This window comes from Oncorhynchus nerka, linkage group LG2 (assembly GCF_034236695.1).
Source record: "Oncorhynchus nerka isolate Pitt River linkage group LG2, Oner_Uvic_2.0, whole genome shotgun sequence".
In the NCBI taxonomy this organism is placed as follows: domain Eukaryota; kingdom Metazoa; phylum Chordata; class Actinopteri; order Salmoniformes; family Salmonidae; genus Oncorhynchus; species Oncorhynchus nerka.
In genome coordinates, this window is record NC_088397.1 from 75,739,079 (window position 1) to 75,759,118 (window position 20,040).

Consider the following 20,040-nt stretch of genomic DNA (forward strand, 5'->3'; position numbering starts at 1 on the left):
AAAGGTCACGGGGTCTGAATACTTCCCGAATGCACTGTACCTGTAGAATTATTCCTCAAATAAGTCACTCCAAATCCTCCTGCCAAGGAAAATAATTAGGAAACTAACCTGAATATCAGCTATATATACTTGGCAGAAGCTTACTTTAAACAGTACTTATGATAAAGTACAGTATTTCAATGGGGATAGTTAACATGGGTTTTCTTTAACAAATTGCCTTGGTTTAAAAAATGGAGGAAAACATGCATAATTTAGAGAGTTATTCTGTATAATAGTCTCATTTACCTTAGCATGTTAGGTTTTAGCTTAATTTATGCTACCGTCGTTATCTGTATTTGTTATGATGTTCATGGTGACAAAAATTAGACCGCTTCCTCAAATCCACTTCCAGCGCTTTTTGAAAAGTTACTACTAAGAACACACACGCACACATACATACACACACACATACACACATTTATTCTTAAGTCACACATTAAAGACCACACGCTAAACACACAACAGAATGCACACATGAACAGAATCCACAGCATCTACTTCCCTGTCAGCAGATAATAGCAGTTACTGTGCTAGCTTTCTGAACCACAACCCAGCCACAACGCCACCATCTTCACACTTCCTTATGAAATTGAGATAAAGAACAACATGTTTGGCTCAACAATGTAGATGGCCAGAGAGCAGAACCAGATCTGAAATCACTGGTTAACCAGGTTAGGCAGAACCAGCCATGGGCTACCTACCATTTTGGAACACTCGTGTGGACAACAGGGAGACTTGTCTACACTAACCCTTCTGCTCTCTAGAAGTTAAACCGATTCAAGGCCTTCTCCTGTGATCCAACATTAGTGAAGTCGACTCTTGTCAAGATGGGTCTTTATGCCTTTGGTGTGGAGGACAGAAGGAAAGACAAACACAGCTACACTCATTGGGTTGATTCTGCACTCTGCTAAGAAGTGTTTGAACAGAGAAGAGCAGAAGAGCCTGAGTGTTGCCCAAGTGTGTGACTGCCCTGTGTTACGTATGGCATGCTGTTTATTCTTATTCACACACACACATATACACACATACATACACCCCAGTAGGGCAAGCAGCAGGGTAGCAGTACTGCAGGTTTCAACCCGAAGCCCCAGTGATAGAACTAGTACTGAGCTGATTGTTGTGAAGCCTCTATAAACTCCTGGATATCTACTGGGTCACATGTGTTTGTGCTAGGTGACCTAGCAGCTTGCAGCCCAAGCTGAGCCAAGCAAAACCTCCTGCCAACACAGTCCTAGGGGCTCATTCTGACTCTGTGTGTGTGTGTGTGTGTGTGTGTTTTCTTTCACTTTCTTTCATGTGTGCTGCCATCAGCGTGCTAGACATATAGAAAGTCTCTCTCTATACGAGGATCATTACTAATGTAGAGTAACTCTCTATACGAGGATCATTACTCATGTAGAGTAACTCTCTATACGAGGATCATTACTAATGTAGAGTCTCTCTCTATACGGGGATCATTACTAATGTAGAGTCTCTCTCTATACGGGGATCATTACTAATGTAGAGTCCCTCTCTATACGAGGATCATTACTAATGTAGAGTCCCTCTCTATACGAGGATCATTACTAATGTAGAGTCCCTCTCTATACGAGGATCATTACTAATGTAGAGTAACTCTCTATACGAGGATCATTACTAATGTAGAGTAACTCTCTATACGAGGATCATTACTAATGTAGAGTCTCTCTCTATACGAGGATCATTACTAATGTAGAGTCTCTCTATACGAGGATCATTACTAATGTAGAGTCCCTCTCTATACGAGGATCATTACTAATGTAGAGTCTCTCTATACGAGGATCATTACTAATGTAGAGTCCCTCTCTATACGAGGATCATTACTAATGTAGAGTCCCTCTCTATACGAGGATCATTACTAATGTAGAGTCCCTCTCTATACGAGGATCATTACTAATGTAGAGTCCCTCTCTATACGAGGATCATTACTAATGTAGAGTCAAGTCTCTCTCTATACGAGGATCATTACTAATGTAGAGTCCCTCTCTATACGAGGATCATTACTAATGTAGAGTCTCTCTCTATACGAGGATCATTACTAATGTAGAGTCCCTCTCTATACGAGGATCATTACTCATGTAGAGTCTCTCTATACGAGGATCATTACTAATGTAGAGTAACTCTCTATACGAGGATCATTACTAATGTAGAGTCCCTCTCTATACGAGGATCATTACTAATGTAGAGTAACTCTCTATACGAGGATCATTACTAATGTAGAGTCCCTCTCTATACGAGGATCATTACTAATGTAGAGAGTCTCTCTCTACACGAGGACCAAGTCAATGCTATCTAATCCTGTTGCGTGACAGTAATGGGTCGTTCCATTAAGCCATTCTGGGGTTACGTGAAGCAGGCTAATGGAGCCCTTGTGGGACAACAGACTGCAGAGGAGGTGAAATTAATAAGCTTTGGTGGATCTAAAGGGTGTGTGTGTGTTCCAGTGTGTGTTCCAGTGTGTGTTCCAGTGTGTGTTCCAGTGTCTGTGTGTATTGTGTAAGTGCATGCATATGGGTTTGAGTGCGAGTGTGTGCCTAATGCAGTGATGGCACTTCAACACCCCCCACCCCTCTCTTCCCTCCCATCCCCAGATAGATCCTTCAAAAGACAATGTTTTGGAGAGGCCTTTTTCCCTACGGAGAGCTGAAGTAAAAAAGGTCCATCTGTGGATGACAGTACAGTCCTGTAGACCAGAGGCAGCTCTATAAATACCAAAGTACACAGAATTACCTTCAGCACCCCCACCCCACCTCAACCCAAACAAGCCCATCCCAGCCCACCACAGTCAAACCCACCCTAGCCCACCCCACCTCAGCCTACCCCAAGCCAGCCCACCACACACAGTACAGCCTGGTCTCAGACACAGGTCCCTCCACCCCTACAACCCCCAAGCTGAAACCAACTGAATTGAAATACTCAGCTGCTCCTTCCACCTTACCAGCTCCTCAGCTGTTGCAGTACAGACACACACTCATACACACGTGCAAGCACACACAGAGTTACATTGAGGGGCAATAGGTAGCCTAGTGGTTAGAGCGTTGGGCCAGCAACCGAAGGATTGCTGGATCAAATCCCAGAGCTGACAATGTAAAAATATGTTGTTCTGCCCCTGAGCAAGGCAGTTAACCCACTGTTCCCCAGGTGCCACAGACGTGGATGTCTATTATGGCAGCCCCCCGCACCACTCTGATTAAGAGGAGTTGGGTTAAATGCAGAAGAAACATTTCAGTTTGTATCCCCCCTTTCAATGCCTTCCAAATCAAAGTGTATTTGTCACGTGCGCCGAATACAACACGTGAAATGCTTACTTACAGGCCCTAACCAACAGTGCAATTTTTAAGTTAAAAAAAGTATTAGGTGAACAACAGATAAGTAAAGAAATAAAAACAACAGTAAAAAAGACTGAAAAGACTGGCTATATACAGTAGCAAGGCTATATACAGGCACCGGTTAGTCAGGCTGATTGAGGTAGTATGTACATGTAGGTATAGTTAAAGTGACTATGCATAAAGTTCAAGTCGGAAGTTTACATACACCTGAGCCAAATACATTAAAACTCAATTTTTCACAATTCCTGAAATGTAATCCTAGTAACAATTCACTGTCTTAGGTCAGTTGGGATCACCAAGATTGTGAAATGTCAGAATAATAGTAGAGAGAATGATTTATTTCAGCGTTTATTTCTTTCATCACATTCCCAGTGCCAAATTAATATTTGGTAGCATTGCCTTTAAATTGTTTAACTTGGGTCAAACGTTTCATGTAGCCTTCCACAAGCTTTCCATAATACGTTGGGTGAATTTTGGCCCATTCCTACTGACAGAGTTGGTGCATGAGTCAAGTTTGTAGGCCTCCTTGCTCGCACACGCCTTTTCAGTTCTGCCCACAAATTTTCTATGGGATTGAGGTCAGGGATTTGTGACGGCTACTCCAATTCCATGACTTTGTTGTCCTTAAGCCATTTTGCCTCAACTTTGGAAGTATGCTTGGGGTCATTGTCCATTGGGAAGATGCATATGCGACCAAGCTTTAACTTCCTGACTGATGTCTTGAGATGTTGCTTCAATATATCCACATAATTTTCCTCCCTCATGATGCCATCTATTTTGTGAAGTGCATCAGTCCATCCTGCAGCTAAGCACCCACATAACATGATGCTGCCACCCTCGTGCTTCACGGTTGGGATGGTGTTCTTCGGCTTGCAAGCCTCTCCTTTTTTCCTCCCAAAATAATGATGGTCATTACGGCCAAACAGTTTTATTTTTGTTTCATCAGATCAGAGGACATTTCTCCAAAAAAGTACGATCATTGTCCCCTTGTGCAGTTGCAAACCGTAGTCTGGCTTTTTAATAGCAATTTTGGAGCAGTGGCTTCTTCCTTGCTGAGTGGCCTTTCAGGTTATGTTGAAATGGGACTCGTTTTACTGTGGATATAGATACTTTTGTACCGGTTTCCTCCAGCATCTTCACATGGTCTATTTCTGTTGTTCTGAGATTGATTTGCACATTTCACACCACAGTACGTTCATCTATAGGAGTCAGAACGCGTCTCCTTCCTGAGCGGTATGACAGCTGCACGGTCCAATAGTGTTTATACTTGCGTACTGTTGTTTGTACAGATGAACATGTTACCTTCAGGCATTTGGAAATTGTTCCCAAGGATGAACCAGACTTGTGGAGGTCTCCAATCTTTTTTCTGAGGTCTTGGCTAATTTCTTTTGATTTTCCCATGATGTCAAGTAAAGAGGCACTGACTTGGAAGGTAGGCCTTGAAATACATCCACAGGTACACCTTCAATTGACTCAAATGATGTCAATTAGCCTATTAGAAGCTTATTAACCTCTTCAACCTATGGGGGCGCTATATCATTATTGGATAAAAAGACGTGCCCGTTTTAAGCGTAATATTTTGTCACGAAAAGATGCTCGACTATGCATGGAATTGACAGCCTTGGAAAGACAAAACTCTGACGTTTCCAAAACTGCAAAGATATTATCTGTGAGTGCCCCAGAACTAATGCTACAGGTGAAACCAAGATGAAGTTTCATACAGGAAATGCCCCAGATTCTGAAGGCGCTGTGTTCCAATGTCTCCTTATATGGCTGTGAATGCGCCAGGAATGAGCCTGCGCTTTCTGTCGTTTCCCCGAGGTGTCTGCAGCATTGTGACGTGTTTGTAGGCATATCATTGGAAGATTGACCATAAGAGACTACATTTACCTGGTGTCCCGCCCGGTGTCCTGTGTCGAAATTATTGCGTAATCTGTAGGTCCATGCGCGTTCCATTACTTCAGAAGAGAAAGTCAACTGCCACGATGGATTTCATCGTCGATAGATATGTGAAAAACACCTTGAGGATTGATTCTAAACATCGGTTTGCCATGTTTCTGTCGATATTATGGAGTTAATTTGGAAAAAAGTTCGCGTTTTAATGACTTAATATATATATTTTTTTCCTTACCCAAACGTGATGAACAAAACGGAGCGATTAGTCGACACAAATAATATTTTTTGTAAAAACGGAACATTTGCTATCTAACAGAGTCTCCTCATTGAAAACATCTGAAGTTCATCAAAGGTAAATGATTTTATTTGAATTCTTTTCTGGTTTTTGTGGAAAATGTTGCATGGTGAAAGAGAGGCATAATCCTATGCTAGGCTATCAATACTGTTACACAAATGCTTGTTTAGCTATGGTTCAAAAGCATATTTTGAAAATCTGAGATGACAGTGTTGTTAACAAAAGGCTAAGCTTGAGAGCAAATAGATTAATTTCATTTCATTTGCAATTTTCATGAATAGTTAACGTTGTGTTATGCTAATGAGCTTGCGGATAGATTTACACAATCCTGGATACAGGTTTTCTTTCCGTAGCTAAATGTGACGCAGAAAACGGAGCGATTTGTCCTAAACAAATAATCTTTCAGGAAAAACTGAACATTTGCTATCTGAGAGTCTCCTCATTGAAAACATCCGAAGTTCTTCAAAGGTAAATGATTTTATTTGAATGCTTTTCTGGTTTTTGTGGAAAATGTTGCATGGTGAAAGAGAGGCGTAATCCTATGCTAGGCTATCAATACTGTTACACAAATGCTTGTTTAGCTATGGTTCAAAAGCATATTTTGAAAATCTGAGATGACAGTGTTGTTAACAAAAGGCTAAGCTTGAGAGCAAATAGATTAATTTCATTTAATTTGCGATTTTCATGAATAGTTAACGTTGCGTTATGGTAATGAGCTTGAGGCTGTATTCACGATCCCGGATCCGGGATGGCTCGACGCAAGAAGTTAAGCCATGACATTTTCTGGAATTTTCCAAGCTGTTTAAAGGCACAGTCAACTTAGTGTATGTAAACTTCTGACCCACTGGAATTGTGACACAGTGAATTAATTATAAGTGAATAATCTGTCTGTAAACAAATGTTGGAAATATGACTTGTCATATCCACAAAGTAGATGTCCTAACCAGCATGCCAAAACTATCGTTTGTTAACAAGATATTTGTAGAGTTGTTGAAAAACTAGTTTTAATGACTCCATCCTAAGTGTATGTGAACTTCCAACTTCAACTGTATCTTGCATTAGTCATCTCATATGTATATACTGTATTTTGGTCAATGCTGCTCTGACATTGCTCGACCATATATTTATATATTCTTAATTCCATTCCTTTACTTACATGTATGTGTATTAGGTATTTGTTGTGGAATTGTTAGATATTACTTGTTAGATATTGCTACACTGTCGGAACTAGAAGCACAAGCATTTCGCTACACCCACAATAACATCTGCTAAACACGTGTGAGTGTATGATTTCATTTGATTTGATATCCTCTGTTTCCTCACTGATTAAAACAGGAACGACCTGTGAATAGAGAGAGAGAGAGACATAGATCATTTATTTAAATCAATAGAAAACCAGGAGTCTCAGAAGCTCTCTATCTATCCAGATCTGCTGACGGTTCATTTATCTCCTTGTTTTCCTCAACGCAGGAAGACAGTAAGGGAAGAGAGGAATACCTCACTAACACACCCCTCAGGAGTCTACCACAGAGATACAGTGTGTGTGTGTCTGACACGGAGCCAAACACACTCATCTCATTGCTCTGTTGATTCATGGAGTGTGTTTAAAGAAGTGTGTTCTCTGTGAGCAAAGCAGTCATGGCCTCAGGGTTTACAACATGCCAGGGGAGAAACAACTCAAAAATAAAGAGCAGAGAGTAGAGACAACAGAGATAGGAGAGAGAACAGAGAGAACAGAGAGAACAGAGAGAGGAGAGAGAACAGAGAGAGGAGAGAGAACAGAGAGAACAGAGATAGGAGAGAGAACAGAGAGAACAGAGAGAACAGAGATAGGAGAGAGAACAGAGAGAACAGAGATAGGAGAGAGAACAGAGAGAACAGAGAGAACAGAGATAGGAGAGAGAACAGAGGGAACAGAGAGAACAGAGATAGGAGAGAGAACAGAGAGAACAGAGAGAACAGAGAGAACAGAGATAGGAGAGAGAACAGAGAGAACAGAGATAGGAGAGAGAACAGAGAGAACAGAGATAGGAGAGAGAACAGAGATGAACAGAGATAGGAGAGAGAACAGAGATAGGAGAGAGAACAGAGAGAACAGAGATAGGAGAGAGAACAGAGAGAACAGAGAGAACAGAGATAGGAGAGAGAACAGAGAGAACAGAGACAACAGAGAGAACAGAGACAGGAGAGAGAACAGAGACAGGAGAGAGAACAGAGACAGGAGAGAGAACAGAGACAGGAGAGAGAACAGAGACAGGAGAGAACAGAGAGAACAGAGATAGGAGAGAGAACAGAGAGAACAGAGATAGGAGAGAGAACAGAGATAGGAGAGAGAACAGAGAGAACAGAGATAGGAGAGAGAACAGAGAGAACAGAGATAGGAGAGAGAACAGAGAGAACAGAGAGAACAGAGATAGGAGAGAGAACAGAGAGAACAGAGATAGGAGAGAGAACAGAGAGAAGAGAACAGAGAGAACAGAGATAGGAGAGAGAACAGAGAGACCAGAGATAGGAGAGAGAACAGAGAGAACAGAGAGAACAGAGATAGGAGAGAACAGAGAACAGAGATAGGAGAGAGAACAGAGAGAACAGAGATAGGAGAGAGAACAGAGAGAACAGAGATAGGAGAGAGAACAGAGTGAACAGAGATAGGAGAGAGAACAGAGATAGGAGAGAGAACAGAGAGAACAGAGATAGGAGAGAGAACAGAGAGAACAGAGATAGGAGAGAGAACAGAGAGAACAGAGACAACAGAGAGAACAGAGACAGGAGAGAGAACAGAGACAGGAGAGAGAACAGAGACAGGAGAGAACAGAGAGAACAGAGATAGGAGAGAGAACAGAGAGAACAGAGATAGGAGAGAGAACAGAGATAGGAGAGAGAACAGAGAGAACAGAGATAGGAGAGAGAACAGAGAGAACCGAGATAGGAGAGAGAACAGAGAGAACAGAGATAGGAGAGAGAACAGAGAGAACAGAGATAGGAGAGAGAACAGAGAGAACAGAGAGAACAGAGAGAACAGAGATAGGAGAGAGAACAGAGAGAACAGAGATAGGAGAGAGAACAGAGAGACCAGAGATAGGAGAGAGAACAGAGAGAACAGAGATAGGAGAGAGAACAGAGAGAACAGAGAGAACAGAGAGAACAGAGATAGGAGAGAGAACAGAGAGAACATAGATAAGAGAGAACAGAGATAGGAGAGAGAACAGAGAGAACATAGATAGGAGAGAGAACAGAGAGAACAGAGATAGGAGAGAACAGAGATAGGAGAGAACAGAGATAGGAGAGAACAGAGATAGGAGAGAACAGAGATAGGAGAGAACAGAGAACAGAGATAGGAGAGAGAACAGAGAGAACAGAGATAGGAGAGAGAACAGGAGAGAACAGAGATAGGAGAGAGAACAGAGAGAACAGAGATAGGAGAGAGAACAGAGAGAACAGAGATAGGAGAGAGAACAGAGAGAACAGAGAGAACAGAGAGAACAGAGATAGGAGAGAGAACAGAGATAGGAGAGAGAACAGAGAGAACAGAGATAAGAGAGAACAGAGATAGGAGAGAGAACAGAGAGAACAGAGATAGGAGAGAACAGAGAACAGAGATAGGAGAGAACAGAGAACAGAGATAGGAGAGAGAACAGAGAGAACAGAGATAGGAGAGAGAACAGAGAGACCAGAGATAGGAGAGAGAACAGAGAGAACAGAGATAGAGAGAGAACAGAGAGAGGAGAGAGAACAGAGAGAACAGAGAACAGAGAGATAGAGAACAGAGAGAACAGAGATAGGAGAGAGAACAGAGAGAGAACAGAGAGAGAGAGAACAGAGATAGGAGAGAGAACAGAGAGAACAGAGATAGAGAGAGAACAGGAGAGAGAACAGAGAGAACAGAGATAGAGAGAGAACAGAGAGAACAGAGATAGGAGAGAAACAGAGATAGGAGAGAACAGAGATAGGAGAGAACAGAGATAGGAGAGAAACAGAGATAGGAGAGAACAGAGAACAGAGATAGGAGAGAGAACAGAGAGAACAGAGATAGGAGAGAGAACAGAGAGAACAGAGATAGGAGAGAGAACAGAGAGAACAGAGATAGGAGAGAGAACAGAGAGAACAGAGATAGGAGAGAGAACAGAGAGAACAGAGATAGAGAGAACAGAGAGAACAGAGATAGGAGAGAGAGAACAGAGATAGGAGAGAGAACAGAGATAAGAGAGAACAGAGATAGGAGAGAGAACAGAGAGAACATAGATAGGAGAGAGAACAGAGAGAACAGAGATAGGAGAGAACAGAGAACAGAGATAGGAGAGAACAGAGAACAGAGATAGGAGAGAACAGAGAACAGAGATAGGAGAGAACAGAGAGAACAGAGATAGGAGAGAGAACAGAGAGAACAGAGATAGGAGAGAACAGAGAGAACAGAGATAGGAGAGAGAACAGAGAGAACAGAGATAGGAGAGAGAACAGAGATAGGAGAGAGAACAGAGACAACAGAGATAGGAGAGAGAACAGAGAGAACAGAGAATTTCAAGCAGACAGCCTAAGAAAATGAACAACAATGACAAACGGTTTGATGAAGAATGCAAAAACCTAAGAAAGAAATTGACAATCCTATCCAACCAAAAACACTATGGTGAACCACTAAAACAATAGAGAAATACAATACGGTAAAAGAAGGAACAGCATATCAGAAATAAGCTCAATATAATTGAAGAATCCATAGAATCTAACCACTTCTGGGAAAACTGGAGCACACTAAACAAACAACAACACAGAATTATCTATCCAAAACGGAGGTGTGGGTAAACCACTTCTCCAATCTTTTTGGCTCTATAACAAAGAACAAACAGTAAAAACATATACATGATCAAATACAAATCTTAGAATCAACTATTAAAGACTTGAGAATCCAGTGGGTTCTGGTAATGACCCTGAATGAACGACAGGCCCAAATACAAACCCTCCAACCCAAAAAGGCCTGAGGTGTTGATGGTATCCCAAAGAAATTATAAATTATACAGGCCACAAATTCCAATTGGCTATACTAAAACTCTTTTACATCATCCTTAGCTCTGGCATCTTCCCCAATATCTGGAACCAAAGACTGATAACCCCAATCCACAAAAGTGGAGACAAATTTGACCCCAATAACTACCGTGGGATATGGGTCAACATCAAACTTGGGAAAATCCTCTGCATTATCATTGACAGCAGACCTGTACATTTCCTCATTGAAAACAATGTACAATTCAAAAGGCACTTGCACATCTGAGCAATCTAATTTGCAGGTGCATGGCAACAGTTGAACAAGATGAAGGAAAAAGGAAACCGCACACTGCTGTTGATAGTATTACTGATATTTAATAAGCTTACGTATCAGCCTCATGGCCTTCCTCAGAGCTTGTGTGAGTTTTTAAAAATTTGCACCCTTATGTAGACCTAGCCCCTCCCACATCCGTTCTACACATCGAATGGGGTTGAAGGAAAAGAGAAAAACATACGTTTTCAATATGCATTTCATAAATAAGACGTATGAAACACGTCTGTAAAACCACAATGAGGATATAGCAAGTTTACATTAGTCATTGGGTACATCGTACCAAAAACAGAAATCTTAAATAGGCACATAATTCATGTTCAAATTCACAACATAACATACATAGGCATTTCATCATTAAGTCCTTTAGGAAATAATGTCTGGAGGGTGAAAATCCCAAAACATTCGCTTCTACTCAAGAGTATTATTGATATCACCTCCCCTGTCTGATATCTTAACTTTCTCTATGCCACAAAATCTAAAAAGGTAGAAAAATCATGCTTCCGGTCATTGAAATGTACTGCGACTGGATAATCACTGTCATTTCTCCCGATTGAACTTTTATGTTCACTGATTCTCTGTTTGAGAGAATGAGAGGTTTTACCTACACAGCACAGCCCACATGGACATGATATAATGTAAATAACATGGGTGGTGGAACACGTAATAATGTCATTTATTTGGAACCGTTTTCCTGTATGTGGGTGGCAGAAATATTCACACTTCATCACATTGTTGCACTGTGCGCATCCTCTGCATTTATAGCTACCATTTGGTAGAGGGCGTAAAAGGGCTTATCTGATTTTCTTTTGTGGCTGGCAGTTGGCATGAACTAATTTATCACGTAAATTGCGACCTCTCCTATACACAATAAGTGGTGGATTTTTAAATTCAGCCGGCAAAGTTGGGTGATAAAATATGCCAGTGTTTCTTGACCGCATCTCCCACTTTTCGTGAGTTCAAAGTATATGTGGTTGTGAACCTTACGGAGTGTTCTTTAGCTTTAGTATATGTGGTTGTGAACCTTACGGAGTGTTCTTTAGCTTTAGTATATGTGGTTGTGAACCTTACGGAGTGTTCTTTAGCTTTAGTATATGTGGTTGTGAACCTTACGGAGTGTTCTTTAGCTTTAGTATATGTGGTTGTGAACCTTACGGAGTGTTCTTTAGCTTTAGTATATGTGGTTGTGAACCTTACGGAGTGTTCTTTAGCTTTAGTATATGTGGTTGTGAACCTTACGGAGTGTTCTTTAGCTTTAGTATATGTGGTTGTGAACCTTACGGAGTGTTCTTTAGCTTTAGTATATGTGGTTGTGAACCTTACGGAGTGTTCTTTAGCTTTAGTATATGTGGTTGTGAACCTTACGGAGTGTTCTTTAGTTTTAGTATATGTGGTTGTGAACCTTACGGAGTGTTCTTTAGCTTTAGTATATGTGGTTGTGAACCTTACGGAGTGTTCTTTAGTTTTAGTATATGTGGTTGTGAACCTTACGGAGTGTTCTTTAGCTTTAGTATATGTGGTTGTGAACCTTACGGAGTGTTCTTTAGCTTTAGTATATGTGGTTGTGAACCTTACGGAGTGTTCTTTAGCTTTAGTATATGTGGTTGTGAACCTTACGGAGTGTTCTTTAGCTTTAGTATATGTGGTTGTGAACATTACGGAGTGTTCTTTAGCTTTAGTATATGTGGTTGTGAACCTTACGGAGTGTTCTTTAGTTTTAGTATATGTGGTTGTGAACCTTACGGAGTGTTCTTTAGTTTTAGTATATGTGGTTGTGAACATTACGGAGTGTTCTTTAGTTTTAGTATATGTGGTTGTGAACCTTACGGAGTGTTCTTTAGTTTTAGTATATGTGGTTGTGAACCTTACGGAGTGTTCTTTAGCTTTAGTATATGTGGTTGTGAACCATACGGAGTGTTCTTTAGCTTTAGTATATGTGGTTGTGAACCTTACGGAGTGTTCTTTAGCTTTAGTATATGTGGTTGTGAACCTTACGGAGTGTTCTTTAGCTTTAGTATATGTGGTTGTGAACATTACGGAGTGTTCTTTAGCTTTAGTATATGTGGTTGTGAACCTTACGGAGTGTTCTTTAGCTTTAGTATATGTGGTTGTGAACCTTACGGAGTGTTCTTTAGCTTTAGTATATGTGGTTGTGAACATTACGGAGTGTTCTTTAGTTTTAGTATATGTGGTTGTGAACCTTACGGAGTGTTCTTTAGCTTTAGTATATGTGGTTGTGAACCTTACGGAGTGTTCTTTAGCTTTAGTATATGTGGTTGTGAACATTACGGAGTGTTCTTTAGCTTTAGTATATGTGGTTGTGAACCTTACGGAGTGTTCTTTAGCTTTAGTATATGTGGTTGTGAACCTTACGGAGTGTTGTTTAGCTTTAGTATATGTGGTTGTGAACATTACGGAGTGTTCTTTAGCTTTAGTATATGTGGTTGTGAACCTTACGGAGTGTTCTTTAGTTTTAGTATATGTGGTTGTGAACCTTACGGAGTGTTCTTTAGTTTTAGTATATGTGGTTGTGAACCTTACGGAGTGTTCTTTAGCTTTAGTATATGTGGTTGTGAACCTTACGGGGTGTTCTTTAGTTTTAGTATATGTGGTTGTGAACCTTACAGGGTGTTCTTTAGCTTTAGTATATGTGGTTGTGAACCTTACGGAGTGTTCTTTAGCTTTAGTATATGTGGTTGTGAACCTTACGGAGTGTTCTTTAGTTTTAGTATATGTGGTTGTGAACATTACGGAGTGTTCTTTAGTTTTAGTATATGTGGTTGTGAACCTTACGGAGTGTTCTTTAGCTTTAGTATATGTGGTTGTGAACATTACGGAGTGTTCTTTAGTTTTAGTATATGTGGTTGTGAACCTTACGGAGTGTTCTTTAGCTTTAGTATATGTGGTTGTGAACCTTACGGAGTGTTCTTTAGTTTTAGTATATGTGGTTGTGAACATTCACGGAGTGTTCTTTAGTTTTAGTATATGTGGTTGTGAACATTACGGAGTGTTCTTTAGTTTTAGTATATGTGGTTGTGAACCTTTAGTTTTAGTATATGTGGTTGTGAACCTTACGGAGTGTTCTTTAGTTTTAGTATATGTGGTTGTGAACCTTACGGAGTGTTCTTTAGCTTTAGTATATGTGGTTGTGAACCATACGGAGTGTTCTTTAGCTTTAGTATATGTGGTTGTGAACCTTACGGAGTGTTCTTTAGCTTTAGTATATGTGGTTGTGAACATTACGGAGTGTTCTTTAGTTTTAGTATATGTGGTTGTGAACCTTACGGAGTGTTCTTTAGCTTTAGTATATGTGGTTGTGAACCTTACGGAGTGTTCTTTAGTTTTAGTATATGTGGTTGTGAACATTACGGAGTGTTCTTTAGTTTTAGTATATGTGGTTGTGAACCTTACGGAGTGTTCTTTAGTTTTAGTATATGTGGTTGTGAACCTTACGGAGTGTTCTTTAGCTTTAGTATATGTGGTTGTGAACATTACGGAGTGTTCTTTAGTTTTAGTATATGTGGTTGTGAACCTTACGGAGTGTTCTTTAGTTTTAGTATATGTGGTTGTGAACATTACGGAGTGTTCTTTAGTTTTAGTATATGTGGTTGTGAACCTTACGGAGTGTTCTTTAGCTTTAGCTGGTCTTTTTTGTAACAGTTCATCTCGTGTTTTTCCCAATGCCAAATGAAGAGCTTCATCCACACATTGTGGCGAATAGCCTCTTCCTAGAAACCTCATGCGCATCTCCACTGCTTTTTCTAGATAATCCTCCGTGGAGTCAGTGGCATATACCGCACAGCCTGAAAAACTGGCTTCTTGGAAGTCCTCTTTTTAATGGCTCAGGATGGAAGCTGTTCCCCTGTCAGAGAGGATTTCTGTCCATTTCTTTTCTATACAGAGCTGTAAACAGGGTTCCGTTTGATTTCTCAATCCGCATATCGAGATAGTGAACACGTTGAGTGTCACGTTCAATTGTGAATTTGAGATTTGGGTCAATGTCATTGAGTAATGCCATAAAATCTGACAGCTATTTTTCCGTTCCTCCCCATATGCAAAACATGTCAATATATCGATACCACTTCAGGACTTTATTCAAAAATTGATTTTTGTTTTTATTATTGACAAAGCGTTCTTCAAAAAGACCCACATAAAGGTTAGCATAGCTCTGAGCGAATGTGGAGCCCATCGATGTTCTATTCGTTTGGAGGTAGTATTCATCATCAAACCTGAAATAGTTATATGTCAAAACATATTCAGCTCTAAAATAACGTTTGTTGGTGGATATTCATTAGTATCTCTGTCTCCCAAATAGTGTGCTAGTGCTGCCAGACCCCCCACATGGAATGCTGGTATATAGACTCTCGACATCTAATGTGACCAAATACAGTCTTCTTTTAAACCCGTTATTGGTGAGATCTTGTTTATGAAGTCTATAGAGTCTTTTACATATGATGGCAATGCTTGCACATGAGTTTTAATAAAATAGTCTACAAAGTTAGACAATGGCTCTAGCATTGAGCCTATTCCTGCAACCACTGGTCTGCCTGGATAGTTGCCTTGTGTTTTAGGTTTGTGTAATTTCGGTAAAATGTATAAGTATGGACCTATGGCTCATTTGCAACAAAGATATTCATATCCAGGTTTTGAGATGAGATGGTTTAATAGGGCTCCAGATTAGAGCATATATCCCTTTGGAACATCTGTGTGGGATCAACACTCAGTTTTCTATAGAAACGTTCATTACTGAGTTGTCTCTGACTTTCTTCTTTATATTTTCATAGTCTAAAACAACCACAGCACACCGCTTTGTCTGCAGGTTTTATAACCAAAGATGAATCTTTCATTCATTCATTGAGTTCCTGTTCTTCTGTTCTAGTGAGATTCTTCTGAATGTGGTTTGTTTGTCTCGTATATACTGACATGGCTTCTTGTTCGACTAACCTACAATAGGTATTAATCGAGGAGTTGTTAACCATGGGACAGAATTTGCTTTTGGGCTTAAAATGGGTACCAGGTCTTTGATGTGTTTCTAGGCCCGAATCAGTATTTTGCTAAAACACATGCTTAAATTTAATCTTGCGAAAGAACTCAAACAGATCTACTTTCGTTTCGAATGGTTTATCTGTACATGTAGGTACAAAAGAGGCCCTTAGATAAGACTGAGACTTGAGCGTCAGTAAGGTTAATTACCTCGTCCTGCTGTAGCTCCGTGTCCATGGCCTGTGTTCCTGGTCTCCTCTTCGACCGCTTGCCTCTCATACATCGTACACCCCTTGCCTCTCCTACATATTTATGAAATCCATATTGATATATTTAGTAGCACTTATTTGTTTTTCCCTTTGCCTTCAACCCCATTTGATATGTAGAACGGATGTGGGAGGGGCTAGGAGGGGCTAGAAAACATACAACATTATAAAATCTATGACCACAAACAAGTATGCGGTTAAAATTGGCAAAAAGCACAGGGCCGTCGGGTGAGACAGGGCAGCTTAAGCCCCACACTGTTCAACATATATATCAACAAATTGGCGCAGGCACTAGAACAGTCTGCAGCACCTGGCCTCACCCTACTAGAATTTGAAGTCAAATGTCTACTGTTTGCTGATGATTTGGTGCTTCTGTCTCCAACCAAGGAGGTCCTACAGCAGCACCTAGAGCTTCTGCACAGATTCTATCAGTGTAACGGGATTCCTCCTGGGAAGGAGAGGAGGACCAAAATGCAGCATGGTTATCTTTATACATCTTTAATGAAGATGATAAATGAACAATATACAAAAACAAGAAACCCCGAAACAGCCCTATCTGGTGCAACAAACACAGAGACAGGAACCATCACCACAAAACCCAACACCAAACAGGCTACCTAAATATGGTTCCCAATCAGAGACAATGACTAACACCTGCCTCTGATTGAGAACCATATCAGGCCAAACACAGAAACAGACAAACTAGACACAAAACATAGAATGCCCACTCAGATCACACCCTGACCAAACAAAACATAGAAACATACAAAGCAAACTATGGTCAGGGTGTGACAATCAGACCAGTTTCAACTGTTCTGCCTTATTAGTATTCGACCATGCTGGTCATTTATGAACATTTGAACATCTTGGCCATGTTCTGTTATAATCTCCACCCGGCACAGCCAGAAGAGGACTGGCCACCCCACATAGCCTGGTTCCGCTCTAGGTTTCTTCCTAGGTTTTGGCCTTTCTAGGGTGTTTTTCCCTGCCACCGTGCTTCTACACCTGCATTGCTTGCTGTTTGGGGTTTTAGGCTGAGTTTCTGTACAGCACTTTGAGATATCAGCTGATGTACGAAGGGCTATATAAATCAATTTGATTTGATCTGACCTAGGCCCTGACAGTAAATCTCCTTAAAAAAAATTATGGTGTCCAAAAAAGGTCCAGTTGCCAGTGTAGCCAATGTGAAATTGCTAGCTAGTTAGCGGTGGTGCGCGCTAGTGGCGTTTCAATCGGTGACGTCACTTGCTCTGAGACCTTGAAGTAGTGGTTCCCCTTGCTCTGCAAGGGCCGCGGCTTTTGTGGAGCGATGGGTAACGATGCTTCGAGGGTGACTGTTGACGTGTGCAGAGCGTCCCTGGTTCGCGCCCAGGTCGGGGCGAGGGAACGGACGTAAAGTCTATACTGTTACACCAGGACCACAAATACAAATTCCATCTACACACCGTTGCCCTAGAGACCACAAAAAACTAACATACAGTACCTCGGCCTAAACATCAGCGCCACAGGTAGCTTCCACAAAGCTGTGAACGATCTGAGAGACAAGGCAAGAAAGGCCTTCTATGCCATCAAAAGGAACATAACATTTTACATACCAATTAGGATCTGGCAATATTTCAGTTATAACTGATTGCCCTTTATGGTTGTGAGGTCTGGGGTCTGCTCACCAACCAATAATTCACAAAATGGGACAAACACCAAATTGAGACTTTGCATGCGTAATTCTGCAAAAATATTCTGTGTAACATGTAAAACACCAAATAAGGCACGCAAAGCAGAATGAGGCCAATACCCACTAATTATCAAATTCCTGAAAAGAGTCGTTAAATTCTACAACCACACCTAAAAGGAAGCGATTCACAAACCTAAGCAAGCTGGTCCAGAGCCCCAGGAGAGCAACACAATTAGACCCAACCAAATCATGAGAAAACAAAAAGATAATTACTTGACACATTAGAAAGAATTCACAAAAAAACTGAGCAAACTAGAATGCTATTTGGCCCTAAACAGAGAATACACAGTGGCAGAACACCTGACCACTGTGACGGACCCAACATGAAGGAAAGCTTTTACTATGTACAGACTCAGTGAGCATAGCCTTGCTATTGAGAAAGGTCGCCGTAGGAAGACCTAGCTCTCAAGAGACGACAGGCTATGTGCACACTGCCCACAAAATGAGGTGAAAACCAATATTTATTTATTTTCCCTTTCTTGCTTTAACTATTTTCACAATGTTACAAGTACTCTTCTGGTTAACAACTAAATGAATGAATGAACGTATGAATGATTGAATGAGCATATGAATGGTGAACGAACGTATGAATGAATGAACGAACATATGAATGGTGAATGAACGTATGAAGGAATGAATGAGCGTATGAAGGAATGAACGTATGAATGAATATATGAATGGTGAATGAACGTATGAATGAATATATGAATGGTGAATGAACGTATGAATGAATATATGAATGGTGAATGAACGTATGCATGAATGTATGAATGAATGAATGTATGAACATGAATGGTGAATGAACGTATGAAGGAATGAATGAGCGTATGAATGAACGTATGCATGAACGTATGAATGAATGAACGTATGAATGGTGAATGAACGTATGAATGAACGTATGAAGGAGTGAATGAACATATGAATGAATATATGAATGGTGAATGAACGTATGCATGAATGTATGAATGAATGAATGTATGAACATATGAATGGTGAATGAACGTATGAAGGAATGAATGAGCGTATGAATGAACGTATGCATGAACGTATGAATGAATGAACGTATGAATGGTGTATCTTGTACTGTTGCTAAACAGACTAAATGCACTGCCTGAAACATTCAATATCTTGTACTGTTGCTAAACAGACTAAATGCACTGCCTGAAACATTCAATATCTTGTACTGTAGCTAAACAGACTAAAAACCAGGCAGAGATAACATTGATGATTGTGTTCATTAGCAAAAAAGAAGAGTGTGATATACAGTAGAGATCTACAGTAGTGCTCCCTAGTCTGTTGATTCATTATATTGAATGAATGAATGCACACAGACGCACGTCATCCAAAGTGCAGTTTTCCTTTGTTGATTAATACAATTATAATTTAGTTGAATATCCAGCACCTGCTCAAAGCCAACTGAATGTGTATGTTATATATCCTTTACTAACAGTGATTATTAAGGAGGATAATGATAATTTAGGCTATGACCACACAGTGTCTATGTGAGTGTTCTCTGTGAGGAATGATGAGGTCAAGAATAGACCAGTCATGAATATGTAACAAACCCTCTGATGCTGCTGCTCCATTTGGAGGGACCATACAGTACGTAACACAAACACTTGGAAGGACCATAGAGTACGTAACACAAACACTTGGAAGGACCATACAGTACGTAACACACACACTTGGAAGGACCATACAGTACGTAACACAAACTCTTGGAATGACCATACAGTACGTAACACAAACACTTGGAGGGACCATACAGTACGTAACACAAACACTTGGAAGGACCATAGAGTACGTAACACAAACACTTGGAGGGACCATACAGTACGTAACACAAACACTTGGAAGGACCATACAGTACGTAACACAAACACTTGGAAGGACCATACAGTACGTAACACACACACTTGGAAGGACCATACAGTACGTAACACAAACACTTGGAAGGACCATACAGTAGGTAACACACACACTTGGAAGGACCATACAGTACATAACACAAACACTTGGAAGGACCATACAGTACGTAACACAAACACTTGGAAGGACCATACAGTAGGTAACACAAACACTTGGAAGGACCATACAGTACGTAACACAAACACTTGGAAGGACCATACAGTAGGTAACACACACACTTGGAAGGACCATACAGTACATAACAC

The 20,040-nt window shown here is 40.6% G+C and overlaps 1 protein-coding gene across 6 annotated transcripts in view; it reads right to left on the reverse strand.

Moving 5' to 3' along the window:
- The window catches only part of LOC115131660 (neurofascin-like), a 173,849-nt gene that overhangs the window by 82,703 nt on the left and 71,106 nt on the right, over positions 1-20,040 (reverse strand). Inside the window, exon 1 of one of the 6 annotated variants that reach the window (XM_065002689.1) lies at positions 741-932. The exons of the other annotated variants lie outside the window; for them this stretch is intronic. The gene's annotated coding sequence lies outside the window, so the exon portion shown is untranslated. Of the gene's footprint in view, positions 1-740; positions 933-20,040 lie in introns of those variants that run through there. 6 annotated transcript variants of the gene reach the window in all.